The sequence below is a fragment of the Ammospiza nelsoni genome, chromosome 9 (assembly GCF_027579445.1).
Source record: "Ammospiza nelsoni isolate bAmmNel1 chromosome 9, bAmmNel1.pri, whole genome shotgun sequence".
Lineage (NCBI taxonomy): Eukaryota > Metazoa > Chordata > Aves > Passeriformes > Passerellidae > Ammospiza > Ammospiza nelsoni.
Window position 1 is genome coordinate 17,209,093 of NC_080641.1, and position 11,137 is coordinate 17,220,229.

The window sequence follows — 11,137 nt, forward strand, 5'->3', positions numbered from 1 at the left end:
TCTTGTAGAACAATGATACGGCATTTTGAAAATTTCAGGGATTTATTTCATCATGCCATAGATTTCTGTAAGTACCTGCATTCCTTAGAAGCATGAACCTCCTTCATTTCAAGTGGTGAGTTTGATTCTAAATCACTTGGGTTCTTCTAAAAGTCTCACTTTCTAGCAGAAGCTTCTCAAAAATATTTTTCATCTTTTGGATAATTATTTCACATAAAGAGCTTCTTTTATTTTTTCAAAAAAGCATGTTTGATTTGAGAGTCATGAAGAAATGAGGACTCTGGTTATTAAACTTTTGGCAGCTTTGAATGGTATGTTTAAAATCCTATTTAACCCTAACAGAAAGTTAATTAATTCCTTTAACAGGTCATTTGTACAGCTCCAAGTAACTCATAAACAGACAGTAATGGAAATTTCTAAATGATTCAATACAATCCCACTTTACTAAACTATTACACTGTTGAATACTGCACTTGTGCAAGAAGTTACTTCAATTCTGTTGATTTTGCACAAAAAAGTTTGAGAGGTAAATTTTAACTGTCTTCTCTGCAAAAATACACTAATGCCAATGGATCCCATTACTTCATTAGAAATATCCCTTGATTTGGGTCTTCATTTTACCTAACGTGTAGCTGAACAGCCTTGTTATTAATCATGTCTTAAGGTAAACACTTCGAAGCTGTTGCTACTCAGTAATGCTCATAATAAATAGCCCCTGTGGGAAACACCAGCTTATTTCATTAAAACTCCTGCCTGCTGTAATTGCTCTCAGGAAAACACGAACAAATTAACTGTGTTTTAAGAGACAGTGGTGTAAACTTGTATGCTTGTGTGTTTGATTGCTGGGCCTAATGATTTCCCTGATAATTCTCTGCTGTTGCACTCAGTTTATGATAGCTGGCAGCACCAGCCTGTTTTAATCAACAGCAGCTGATGTTACACAGGTTACATTAAAAAAAAATTGTTTGAAAACCAGTGTTCACCATGCCAGCCAAGACACAGTATCATTCCAGGTCATGAGCAACTAGCTTTTAAGTTTTAATGACTTTTTTGTGTGAAAGAAATGATGCTCATTAGCTGGGATGATTAATGTATATTAAATGAGCAAATTAAAAACTCCAGAATATTTTCACCATGACAGTGGAAAAAATAGGATATGTGATACCTTCAAGGTGAAATCAAGAAATTTCCACAATTCAGAGAGACATGGGGCTTTGTATAAACTGTAATAATATTCAGTTAAAATAGTGTAATAAAGAAAAGACCATTTAATTTAAATGTCCTCAATCAGAATGTTAGTAAATATGCTCTATGGAGTAAAAGCAGCCTCCAGTACAATTTGCCCAGGAATAGATAAGCAAAAAGAAAATTAGCTTTTCAAGAAGATTAAGTAATGCTTGCAACAAATATGTGTTAAAAAATAAAGTTATTTATTATCTTCCTCACGAAAACCTATAACATTATAAGACATTCCAGATAGTTATCTGGGCTTCCTCACAGATGCCTGAAGTCCCTTGGAAAATCTGTGGTTGGAAGCCAAAAATGAAAAATAATCAAGTCAAGAGTAATATGGGGATATATTTATATGACATTAAAGAAGTCATTACTCTCTCTACTAGGAAAACTGAGCTTGAATTTTTACCTTTTGTATTCAGCATTGCACTCTGATTTTGGGAGAACCAACACTTCAGATTCAGATAGGCATCTAAAAATCAGCAGGATGATTGTCATTAATCATCATTAGCTACTTAATCTCAAAAAAGCCCCAAAAAACTTAATGGGTAACAAAGGAGAGGGAAACTAAAAATGCTGATGGTAAATAAACCCTATAGCATTGATAATAATTAATTTAATTACTCAATAATGTGTGTATTTCAGATAAGAAGGCAATATAGCTGCTTTTCCCTGTTCCTTTGTCTGGGTTCATCTCAATATTCCAGAATGTATAGTAAATAATATCATTTTGGCTAAGAGTTGTGTTTTAAATAATTATATGATTTCCAGGCCCTGGATTTTCAACACACAATCCTGCAATTAAATCTGACCATAATCAGAGGAGTATTTTAATAATACATACTTAAGGTAAAATGTTTTCTCTACTCCTGAAATTTTCCAATCACCCCATTTGTAATTTTCAATCCTCTGCTCTAATATTTTTGCAGAGCAAACTGGAATTTCAGTTCCACTCTGAGCACTCCTGGTTGTTCATAGCATATGAATAAAATAACCAATATGGTGGAGGCCCAGCAGTTGCAAATGATGGCTAATCAGAATTAGTCCCTCAAGGAGAGAATGTCATTGATGATTGTTTGCTTTACATATCAACAACTTTATCACACTTTTGGTAATGCACTCAATCATGGGAATCTCTTTCTACTCTGTAGAGTGAATTCTTTCCCAATTTGACATTTATCAGAACATAAAATACCACAAAAACCAAAGGACTTAGAAACAGTTTAACAGATGCTTAAATAATTCTCTGATTTTCCTTGTGTAATCTTGATTTAAATGACAGGATCATCTTAAATACAGCCCTGTATGCATAAGGATTTCTTGCAGAGATGCACCTGGTAATTTGAAAACTCCAGAGTCTTTGAGACACTGAGCCCTCTACTTGCTGATTTGAGGAAACCTCAGGCTTTTTGCACTAGAAGGTTAAAAAAGCAAGCAAACAAGTAAAAGCAAAACATGTAATTCTTGGTTATGTGGTTTGTTTTCAGAACAAAAGCTTTTCTGTCTTTTAACATATAGAGAAAACAGAAGTAACTTGACTTGTGGCAGTCAGAAGAGCCCTGTAGGGAGTAGGGAAAAGAAATGAAAACAATTTGGGGTAATTTTTTTTTAAAAAGGTATTTTGAGTGTTTTGTTTACTTGCTTATTTATATTTTCCCTATTTCCCTTGAAACTGCAACTTTTCAGATGCTAGGAGTACAGATTTAATAATTCATCTGAGGCATAAATTTGACATTTTAGGTCTCCACCAGAGAGTGTAGCTTCTACACAAAATTAAAATATTTATCTCAAACTACTGAAAATCTTCTTCTGCTTAATAAGAATTCAACTATTCAAGAGCATCTCCCACATTCACAGTGTGCATAAGCCAGCTACTCTGAGCCATCTGTAAAGATTAATGGAGATTTCTAATGGAGAGATTGTGCAGAAATGCTGCAAAGTCCTGGTGAACTTGGTAGCACTAGGTTAATGGTTGGAATCCATGATCTTAAGGGACTTTTCCAAACCAAACCATCCCATAAGCCTTTGAACGCCATAAAAAGTGATGCTACAACTCCAGACTATTCGTAAGTAGCTCAGATTGTAAAGTGAAAAAAACTCTAATCCTTCCTCTTGGAAAGCCTTTCCTCAAATACCAGGCTCCCCAATCCTACACCACCATCATACTGTCAGTGAGGAAAACCAGACAGTCTGCTGGAATGGAAATGGAAATTAATAAAGGCGTGGAAAATAGAAACCTACTGTGCAATCTTAGAGATCCTACGAAGTGCAGAAGTTCAACACCATCACCTGACCAGTCAGTGGGGTTTGCATAAGTAGCTTCCCTTGCCAATGGAAAAAGAAGTTAATTAATTCCTGAAGATGAGCTACATCCAAAACATCATGATGAACTTGACTCAGCAAGGGTTAAAGGAATGAAGGAAAATTGTTTTTTATGTGCTGCACAGATTGAAACAATGCAACCTGACAAGGAAATGCAATTCTCTGGCTTTTTCACTGAATGAGCAGTTTAGTGTTTGTTTCACAGCTGCCAGAAAATTAGATAATCTGCAGAAGAAACAAGCTTGGATCAGCCAGAAAGGACATCAAGGACAATATTCATACTGCATTTTCATGATAAACAGTCTGGAAATGTCAATGCTTTTTGTGTCAAAGAAAAACTGCAAGAAATAGAACATATACATAGAATTTCCAGGTCAGTGAAAAACCAAAAACTGGAAAAACACCAAAGTACATTTTAAAATTTATCAGCATGTTTGGGGTAATATGTAGCCCAAGGAGATTTCCAGGATGATTCTGTAACCATCCAATTTGGAAGGTAATTTTATTTGGATTACCAGAAGGAGCAAAATGGAATAAGTCTCCCACAGACCTTTTTATTTGGAAGCTGGGTTATCAGAGAACAGCTCCAGAAAGTGAGACTAATTCAAGGCATATGAGTATGGTCAGAAAGTCTTGGGACAGGATGTGGCGGTGGAGGTGGTGCAGAATTGTAGAGCCCTGCCCTGGGGAGCAGGGGCAGGTATTCACAGAGAAAGGTTCAGCTGCTCTGGAAAATCACTGTGTCTGGAGGCTCACCATGGCTGTTAACCTGTTCCAAAACAAAAATGGCTGGCATTTTGGGAAAGGTCACACAAGAGCTGCCAGGACACAATTACAGCCTTAGTACACAGGAAACAGAAATTGTTTAGAATTTTGCAATGCCTAGGTTTTGCACTGTCTTGCATTTTTCATGGTTACAGTCAAAATCAGAGGCAAAACTTGCACATTTTCAGTCCTTTGGGATTGCATTTCAAAACTCATTGCAGTAAGTGCTTATCTGGATCTAGGGTAATTTAAAGATCAGTTTGACCAGAATGGCAACAAATCTCTCTTTTTTTTTTTTTAAAACAGAAAAAAGGCTTAACCTGCCTTACTACCTGGCAGAAATATTTCCTCAACATCAACCTTGCTAAAACCTCTCTGGAATGTAAAATACAATAAAAAGGGGCATATTCACTGAAACAGATACTACTTACCGTGAGCTTATAGGTTAAGTGAGATAACAGAACCTACACAGTCTATTTAACAGTGACTTATGGGAGGGTGTTTTCCTGCCATCACTTGTTCACACCATCAATAGTTACATCATTTTTTATGGCAATACATTTTTTTTCCAAGTCTTTGAAAAACTCTTGAAATCTGGGTTTTTTAATGTAGCATTGTAGAACATAAGGAAAATAATTTCATTTTCCTAAGAAACCAAGCATATTGGAATAATATGTTATTAATATACTGGATCTTTCATAAAACTTAGGAAAAAATAAAACTGTGGGACCGTACATTTGGGCACTGGAGGTAAGTTCCAAAATACTACAATTGAAGAGTAATCTATTTTCTCCTACTGCCATTACTCATTCTCATATTAGTAGCAGTCTCTGTGAGCTCAGCGAGACCAGAGCCATCAGTAAGTGTTAAAACTCTTGTTACATGTTCCAGAATGGATTACAAGCAGAACAAACTCAAATTATATTTCAATTTTCAACTATTTGTTATAATAAATAACATTAAAAATCTCACATCAGCTTCTTACCAGGATGAAGAAGCAGATTAAAAGAATGATTTGATCAGACACACAAACATAAATGATTGTATTATAATCCCATATACGCTGAGCCTACAAAACAAGGTTACCGTTTTTACATTAATTACAGAACTGCAACCCACACTATTGTAAATCAGAATGTTTGGTCCTCTTTGTTAGAGTATGAATGACCAAAAAATTGCCTCAACAAACAAGGACAAGGAGAAGAGAATTAATCTGGCCTTGAGTTTTATAATTTAAAAAGAAAACATTCTATAACTCATATACTCATAATTCCTGGCCTCCTGGTTTTGTCAAAGAACATCAAGCATGGAGAGATCAATTTTAACTCAAGTTTCCAAAGACAGGCTGTGCAAGGCACCTACAGATGCTGCCCCATTTTCCAGGCAGTCTTAGTTTGGGTCACGTGAGAAATTCAAATCCATGAATGGTTTTTGCAGTCACAGACCTTCCAGAATAGAAACCAACATTTACTTTCCACAGAAAAGTGCTCTGAGGGGGAACATGGGTTTGTATTTCTACAGTAATCCACTTGTACTGAAATGTAAAGTTATCTGACTAGCAAATTACTAGGAAAAGACAAATATGCTAAAGTGCCCTGCAATTAAAAAAACTAAATAAATCAATTTTTAATTGACATAGCAATTAGCTCAATGTATAAAGTCAGACACAATGCTTTAACAATGTTTATTTAATGTTTATTCATTTTTAACTGTTACTTTAACTTTCAGTGATTGTAAAAAAGCCCCAAACCCAGAATCTTCTCTACTAAAATGACTGCAAAATCCCTTTTTAAGTAGAACTTTTCACTGATTTAAATATGTTCCAGAATGCACGGAACAAAGTAAGCTCAGAATGTTTAAGAATCCTACATATAGCCTATGCCCTGCTTTTACTGAAAAGTGAGACTGATTTTTTAAAAAAATCACATTAACTAAAAGTAGTTTACCCTCTGCTACTGTAGAACTCAGCTGAACTGCATTAACAAAGAAGCACACACTTAGTGAGAGAAAAAGCCACAACATCCAGAGCTCAGTACAAGCAATTTCCTACAGTTCACATGGGCATATCTGTGATCAGACTTAGACAACCAAGATCCAGCTCTGATGTACTGACATTCTTGGCAACTTCTCACTGCCTGCTCCTTGTAACTTGTCAGAGTATAGGGCATGCTTAATGACTTCAGTTAAAAAATCAATCACTTTTCCTGATGCATGTCACACATTTGTTATCGTAAAGCCTTGATAAGTGTCATAGAAAGAGATATGCCTCCCAGAAAACTAGTGAAGCCTAGGAGAAGCTGAAAGCAGAAATTAATAACACTGACACACACTTTAGTGGGACAGGTTAAAGTCTGGTGGGTCTCTCAGTCAAGAAATTGCTGTATCCACTAGTTTTACCTTGAAGTTTGTGATTAAAAACGTTTTGGTGATATCATGCAGTCTGAAATAAAAAACTGCAATTTTGCATAAGCTACAGCAGGCTAGGAACTTGTCAGAGTATCAGTTGAAACAGCACGTTCCAAGTCATTAAATCTCAGTTTATATTATGCCCCAGAGATTTCTAAAGTAGCAGAATGTGTGCATTACTGTGTAGGCAAAATAGGAAAGACAGATGTTGAACTGACCTCTTCTCACTGCAATCTAGTCCACTATACTAACAATTGCACTAAAGATATCTCTAAAGGTGTACAGTGAACTCCACAAGAATGAAAATGAAAGGTGAATTCATAAAGATAACATCACCTGATTCACATTGCAAAAAGATTGTCAATGTCTTTGTGGGAAAATGTTTTGGGAGTCAAGTAATAATGACCAAAATCACTCTCTATCATAACCAAATTATTTCTGATCAGTCCTAAAGAAGAAAAGAGACAACACTGATATGCTAATCCAACATCATTTAAGTCATCTGGGAAAGCTTAAGTAAGGGAGTTTCAACACTGAGAGACCTCAAACAACATCATAAAAATGTGCAACTCTGCTGCAATTACCATAAGCATAATGAATGTAGTTTGAAACTTCTAGTGTCTGCAGGAATTTGAGAAGCCAAAACAGAAAAGCAGTTTAATTTTTAATTATTAGTATTATGTTATGCTTTTAGGGTTGACTGGGCATGCATTTAGTGCTGACATTATAAAATAATTAAATTGGAACTTAAGAACAAAAAGGGACTGTGACTTCCAAATGAAATGGCAGGAAAAAATTATGGATAAGCAGGTCATACTAACAATTACTGGAAGAATTTACACAGCTATGGTCTTGTTCTTCTACCAGGGGCTCCATGCTGAAAATGTCAGATGTTGAAACCTCAGCAACAGCTCAGCAAGTACCAAAGAGACTGCTCAGGTGAAGAGCTCACTTCTGCAGCAAAGCTACTCAATGACATAAAATAAAAAGACATGGCATCAAATCCCCCAGACACAGTAGTAAAGTTTGTTTGGATACAAACATCCACATCTCTTCAATTCACTTTCCCTCTTCCCTTCAAATTTTTAAATAGCTATCCACTCAGTCTATCATCTTTCTTGTTGCTTACCAATTTTTAAAGCTGATAAGAATTTGATTGCAATGAGAATTAACTGTATTTTCCCCTAAACTTAAGGGAAAAAATATTTTCAGGAATTCTCACTTTTTCCATCTTTCTCTTGTTTTTAGATGGAATAATATTTGTTTCAATTTTGCACCAACAATCTCAGCTGTGGCATTAATCAACCTGAAGAAACAGTTGGTTTTGTCAATATTGATCAGAACATCCTAGGACAATTAAGCTTTTAGGCTTACCACTTAAAGCAATTATTACTTTGTAAAGAGTCTAATGATCTATTAGTCCTCTTTGGGAACCCTGCTATCTTGTCTTCATCTGTACTAACATTCCACATAGCCTAGCAATGCTACATAAATGTTGGAAATGTCTCATTGGTGGTTAAACAATCAAAAGTCCTAAATGATTGAGGTAATTGTACCTGTGTGTAATTTCCATGTTATGAAGGCAGTAAGGCTAGTTGTATCCTTGAAGCTGTATGGCTTCTTATTTATACCATACAGGAGATTTCACTATGAGGAAAACAAATTGGCTTTTACAAAGCCTCTAATAAGATCCAAACCAAAGCATCCTTTAACAAACAGTATTTATTGGTTGTACGTGCTCAGGGGCACTGGATCATTCTAACACTGTCACTGATGTTTCCCTCACCTTTCAGAGCTGGGTATTTGGAAGCCTCCCCTCATCAGGGCTGTGCCATCTGGCACATACCACCTGGCATACCTGGGCTGCAATGGCTGAGGATCAGAACCTTAATTAAACACATTTTATCTGCCTTGCAGGGATGCCAACAGTAATGGACAGTAGTGGCAAGGTAGATACTTGCACACACACTCCCTCATGGGACCTGCAAGGCATTTAGAGAGATTATAAATACAGGAGGTGTGGCAGAAAGTAGTATTAAAATATCCACAGCACCCATTTCTTTCAATTATCCTGATCATAGCCTTTCTTTTTCTACCATTTGTCCTGCATCTCACAGTTGTTCTACAGCAATAATTTACAAATCCCACCAGGACCTTGTGTGTATTGCATACTCAAGCACCTGGGAATGCTTCTGTAATGACTGCACAGTATTCAGTGCAAAAGATTGTAACCCTTTGGCAAAATTTCAGCCAAAGCTGAAAAAGAAATACAGAGCTCTACAGTGCTAGAGCTCTCAAAAACAAAGTAACTGGAAAGTATTAACTATTTGAAATAGGCTAGGTATTAAATGGAAAGGTAGATTATACATTAAAAAAAACAACTTCTGAATTGTTTATGGAGTCCTTGAAAGATTTCTTTCCAGGATTTAGTACATTGACTTGAATAGATTATGTATTACCTAGTTCAGTATATTTAGGACAAAATAAATTTACAGGAGCTAAGAAAAAGGTTAAAAGCCACTAGAAATTGATCATAGCATAAAAGCAAGGGAGAGCTAAGAAAACCTGCCCATCTCAGTTCTGTGTCACAGCAGTGATGGGTGAGGCAGAGCTATGGATGCTCACCCAGATCACCTCACAGCAGGAGCTCTCTGGAGCAGCACGAAGTGCATGTGCTGCACACCTGCTGCTTCAACTGCAGAGGTGCTGAAGGAGGAGCCTGCACACTCAAATGCTGTACACTGCCAAGACGATAAGAATTAAGTGGTTCCACATAAGTTATCCCAGTTGGGAGGGCTAGGATAATGGTATAAAACAATGTTAAATAATCAGGAAGGGCAACTGAGATTTTGTGTTATGCCATCAGGCAAAAAGGAGAAAACACAAAGGCTATATTTCTACTGGCAAATGGAGTAGCTTATGATCTTTTCTTTGACCTACTGTTAACATGATATTATCTCATAATTCAAAGCAAAATATCTACATAAAACCAGCACAAAAATATCTAACCTAGTAAAAAGGGAGAAAAGAAACTAATACAAGCCTTGGGATCTGCAATACCTTATTCTAAAGCCAGACAATTAAGAAGTCATGATGATCTTCTTGATCATCAACTATATACAAAATTATATTTATTATTATGGTCTTCACACACAAACATAAGCAGAGCATTTCTTTCCAAGTTACTCTTGCTCCTTCTTATTGCAAAAGTGGAAACAATTTTGCTTAAAATAATTTGGTTTTCAAATGCCTTGGGTGTCTTTTTTTGAATTGTTTTTCTTTCTTCTTTAGCATGCCATTTTTCTTACTGAACCACAATACACAATAACTCACTAAACCATGTTCAGAGGAGGAATCCTAGGTGGGGTGAAAGAAATAAAAGTGCTGCATTGAATAGAGGGAAAAAGGATTTCACAGCAATGACAATTATGTGAAAGTTCATAAATCATTGTCAAGATCTCCCTGCTAGCGCTCCACAAATATGACTGCCATCTCATTTAATAATACTTCAAGCTTAAGTATTTCTGCCTTATGCATTTTTTCCAAGCCTGCAGCCTTCCATGCTAGCAGTGAGTGTATCTGTAGAAGTACAACACACCTGCTGAAAACATAGTGATCTAATCAATTACAATTACCTCACATAAAAAAAATAAATTTAAAACATGATCATTCAAACAACCCCGAGGAAACAACAGCATCCTAAACTGATGAGAACCATTCTTACTGGAACATAAAATGCAAGCACACAAATAATCATGGCCAAAATTAAAACAGTGTTTGCAAAAAAACAAAGATTTGCACTGAATTCTCCCAAAGCTGGATGTGAAAGCTTTTCCCCTGGCTAGATATTTGTAAATCTTGTCTGCCTGGCTCTTGCTATTCCCATTTCAATTTTAGAGTTGGAAATGACCATGTGATTTCCAATGTAACAACTGTCAAAAACCCCTTACTAACTCGAGCAAAAAAAACCCAACAAACACACCAAATCAAATGAAAAGAACAAATTCACAGAACCCCCCAGCTTCAGTCTTACCTGTGTGCTCAAGGTAAGTTTAATGATGGGAAAACAGATTCACTACATCTTTTAAACTGCAGGGACTGCTATGGCCAGCTGCCTAATGTATGGACAACTGTTTATTGAACCAAAATTGACATCTGGACATGGAAGCACAGATACAAATGCTGATTATTTTCATAGATTTTTTCTGTATATTCCTTTTCAGTAGGTCAAACTTGTTCAAACTCAAATTTGTGTTCATGCATTTGCAGTTCAGAAACAGTAAATGATAACTAAGAGTGTGGAATTCAGAAAGCTATCTGCTTGTGTGAAAATTATTGGTTCGTGCACTAAACCAATAAAAGTAGGAAAGTAAGAATCAATACTTAATATCCAATAACCACTAATTATAGC